Raw genomic sequence first — 4,504 nt, 5'->3', positions numbered from 1 at the left:
CAGGCTGTCTCCTCCGTTGCTGGCTCTGAGGTGAAGGGTTTCTTTCATCTGTACCCTCTGGGGTCTGCTACTAGGACGTGGGTTCAAAGGCACAAACCTCTTCGAACGGCAGTGCGCCATGAGCGCTGTGTGGTCGGGTGTGCTGGTAGACATGGGGTCGTGCTGGTCCACACAGCAAGACACAAAGCAGGCACTGGATGGCACCCCCAAGCGGGTCCCCAAGGTCGAAGACTCCCTGGGATTCGTCCCCCACCCCTTGCTCCCGAGCAGTGGCCTCACTCTGGCTTATTTGGGGGTCTGGCGCAGAGGACTCTCTCACTTCCTCTCAAGCAGGTCTGTCTGTTTCAAGAGAAGGACTGTGAGCTTAACCCGCGTGCCCTTCTTGTGTGAATGTAGACATCCCTCCCCTGGATTAGAACACTGAAACCCCTTACAATGAACCACTCTCCAGATCTAACAAGGAGCTAGGGACTTGCTGTCCAACTTGCTACTGCAGGGGGGTGAGAGGTCTTGTGATGCAGTGTAACATTGTTCATTAATGACTGAAAACAGAAACGATGCTAAGCATCCTAAGACACCGTCACTGTCCGGTTGACCTCCTCTCCAGGCCATCCCATGTGTGTCGGTGTCGTACTGGTCTCCCCCCTCAGGGTTCTCTTTTGGAAGTAGATCACCCCAAGTCATCGTCCCGAGGTGGCTCTGGGCTTCAGAAGAAGCTCCCCACCCTTTCCTCGCTCTCCACATAGACTCAGCCACAGGATATGCCTTCTGAGCCTTCACCAGCAGCCCTGGCAATGTGGTGGACTGCTCACTGCAAGGCCGGCGGTTGGAAATACCCATTTGTTCCTCAGGAGAAAAGCGAGGCTCTCTGCTTCCCTGAAGACTTACCGGTTCGGAAGCCCGCAAAGGCAGCGCTACTCTGTCCTTCCCGGTCACGATGCGGCCACATCGACTTGATGGCAATGAGTTTTGGTTTGGTGCATCGCTCTGTCCTCGGGCAGAGTAGATGGCTGTCACTTCCCTAGCTGGTCCAGGGAGAAGTGGCATAGCCCTTGGGGACTTGCCTAGCTGTTGCCTGAATGGAAATCGGGGTGCCAGGGTCATGCGGTCATGAGTTACATCCCTTGGAGGGCCCTGAACCAGTCGTGCAAGCTCTTCTGTCTAACACCATGTACCTGTCCCAGTGGCGGTCCATGTGTAACTAGGACAGCACTACGATGCAGAGCTTCTCTGCCAATCAGGGTTTTGTGACAGTTCCCTTTGTCCTTCTGAAGTCTCCAAATCTCTGCACACCTGGGGCGTCATTACTAACGGCCCCCCTCATCCAGATAACACATCTTCGTCTTTGTCTTGCCTTTTCCAATTTGCGACTTAACAAATGTTCTCCTTAAATTATAATTGCAATTTGGGACCTCTTTTGTATCTTCAAACAGTGAACTCGAACTTTCAACCTTTTGGTTAGTTAGCAACCGAGTGTATTAACCATCCAGGGCTTCCAAATAATTACTACTACTGCTACGACTACCACGACGACAAGGGCCACTACTGGAGCCCTGGTGGCTGCCAACAGCAAGGCCAGCTGCACCATGGGAGAAAAGAGGCCCTGTACTCCGCGAAAGAGTGACCGGCTCAGAAACTCACAGGGGCAGTTCTACCCTGTCCCAGGGGGTGGATATGAGTCGGAATGGCCTCAGTGACAGTGAGTGAGAGACCACTACTTCTATTACACCTGTTGAAAGCCCACTACGTGTGTTTCCGGGACACTCACAGGAGCTGGGCAGCAGGCAGCCGGCAACACCTTCACCTGGGACTGCAGCTACAGAGGCTGCAGACAGTAGGACTCCTTGCTTGGGAGTCTGAAGTTGGAGGAACTTTTGTGAAGTACTCCTTCTTGTGAATGAAAGGAACCCTGGTAGCGTAGTGGTTAAGCTTTGGGTGCCTAACTGCAAGGTTAATAGTTCAAAACTATCAGCCGCTCCACAAGAGAAAATCAGACTTTTTATCTATAGAGTTACAGTCTTGGAAACGCACAGGGGCAGTTCTACCCTGTCCCATAGGGTCACGCTATAGTTGGGCACCAACTCCTTGCAGTGAGTTTTTTTGGGGGGAGGGTGGTGGCTGCTGTTTCCTTGAATGAGTTTCTCTTTCACTATTGGTGGGTGACAGCGTTCTCAGATTCCCGAGGGCTGAGGTATGAGATGACAGAATCAGAATCCGGACTGACTGCTGCCCTGCTGCTGATAATTACCTACGTAGGTGCCAGAAAGGGGCCCTAGCTTAGCAACAGCAGGTCAGAAAGTACAGGGACCACCAAGAGGAGGCCAGGGGGAGGAGAGGAATGGGCATGTGACTTTCTGGCCACAGGGCTGTCTTAGGGGCTGGGAGCTCACACCTGAGCTTGGCCCAGGTACCAAATCACCCCCTTCCTCAGCCTCCTGGGACCATCTCCCTTCATCACTGCCTTCTTTCATTCCCACCTCATCCAGTGGGCTTGTCTCCACCCATATCTGCCCTGTCACCAACCCTGTGAGCCCACCTTCGATGTTTTACCACCGGAGAAAGATGGGGCTGTCCACTCTGGCCAGGTGTCCAGCCCTGGAACACCAGAGAGCAGTTGCATTCTGCCCTCCAGGGATACCTGGAATTGGGATTGACCGGAAGGCAGGTTTGGTTTTTTTGAATTTAGCTGCTTCCCCCCTCTCCTTGGTCCCCACACCCCATACATAGTACCAGTTTAGCTGCTCAGTTATTTCTTCTTCCAAATATCTACCAGACAGAAGAAAGGCAGGTGCTTTCTGGGGATGCAAACCACGAATAGGGTGTGCATTGTTGCCCAAGCGAGATGACTGTCGGCAACAGAGCAAACCGTGGAAAGAACCAGCCTTGCACTGTGCGCTCTGGACAGGGCAGCGCTGTCCTCTAAGCTGAGTGCCGCTGGAGGAGGAGCTACGGGCGCAGAGGGCACAGGGAATGGGGCATCTCAGACCCACTCTAGTTGGGGGGAGATGGACAAGACCTACGAGGTGAAGGGCCTTGGGCTGAGAACTATATGTTCGTGAGCTCCAGCCCCCGCCCCCCTTCTCCTCGAAGTCATTCCTTAGGACCGCCTGCGCTCTCTGGGGACGTGGTGCCCACACCCGCAGGGCACGCCTGGCCCTGCTCACCCTTCTTTCTGTTGGTGCTGGGGGCGGTTGCCTGGCTCCTGTGACAGAAGGAGACGTTGCTGTCTGGGCCACGTCCCTGGTCTGTGTGAGTCCGTGCATGCAGTGACGGTGTGACCCCCGTCTCGTGGATGCTGTCCTTGTTTTCTCAGACACTGTACCACCCTAGCAGCATGGTATCTTTTTCCAGCGATTGTTCTTTCCCGACAAGAGACCCAGAGTAGGCAAGACAAAATCACGCCACCCATCCTGGCTTCTAAGAAACCTTCGAGCTGTTCTTCTTGCAAGACAGGGCGGTTCACTGGTCGGGCCGTCTAGTCAATATTCTTCACAAACTCCCTCACTCAAATGCCTGGTTCTTCTATGGCCTCCCCTCTTTCCTGCCCAGTCTGTGTTACTGCAGCGCAGACAGTGTCTGGACCCCGGGGGTCTGTGACTTGCTGTCTACCAAGTGGGTGGCACGTGCATGTCTACATACTCCAAGCAATGCCTGAACACCCCTATGGGCCTCCCATTCTTGGGGCTACCTCCACATCTGGCCACTGGCGTTTACTGGATTATGGCTCATGCTTTGTGTTCTGCAGTTGCTCCCTTGTCTCCACTCAAGGAGTCCCCCAAATAAGTGCCGCTCCTAGTTTCTCCCCACACTTCAGGGCGTGGGATGGCTCTGGCTGTGGCTTCAAACTTCCTGTCCAGTGTCGCAGGTTGCTGAGCAAGTTTACATGGCGGCCTTGAGGCCAACTATTTCAAACCCTTCTTTTCTGTTACATCCCACTTAGAAGGGTCCTTTCAGCTAACCTATCAGGGGGTGGGGGGGCTCGCCCTCTGCCCTCTTGACGAGTCTCCTCTCGCTCTTGGCGTTCCATCTCTCCCTCTCAGCACATCCAGATCCATACAGGGGCTTGGCAGGAAGACGGGCTGCTCCATCCGTGAAGGCCGGTGTGGTTATAAAGAGCCTCCTTTACAGAGCCAAGTTTAAGGGATCAGCAACCCCTCACCTCCTGTTAAACATCGGACGTGCAGAGAGGTTGTGGGTTTGGTCACTGGGTGGCCCTCCTTTCCCTGGCTCACCTTGGCGGCCTTACTGCCTTCTCACGACTTTGATGAATCTGAGATGGTCCTTTCCCCCCTCACCTGGGCTCCTTCTCACCTGGTATGCTAATCATGCCCTCCCTCATGGCTACTCTTTTTTTTTTCTTTTAAAGACATGTATAAAGAATTCTCTTATCAATGCTTAGGGGATGCTGAATTCCTGACAAGGGTGATGGATAATTGGGGAATAGATGAGTCATGGTTGGGCAACATGATGAACATAATTACTGCCACTGAACTCGACGTGTGAA

The sequence above is a fragment of the Echinops telfairi genome, unplaced genomic scaffold (genome assembly GCF_000313985.2).
Source record: "Echinops telfairi isolate 266 unplaced genomic scaffold, ASM31398v2 ScPeMD7_7;HRSCAF=31, whole genome shotgun sequence".
NCBI lineage: Eukaryota > Metazoa > Chordata > Mammalia > Afrosoricida > Tenrecidae > Echinops > Echinops telfairi.
This window is presented reverse-complemented; position numbering follows the sequence as displayed.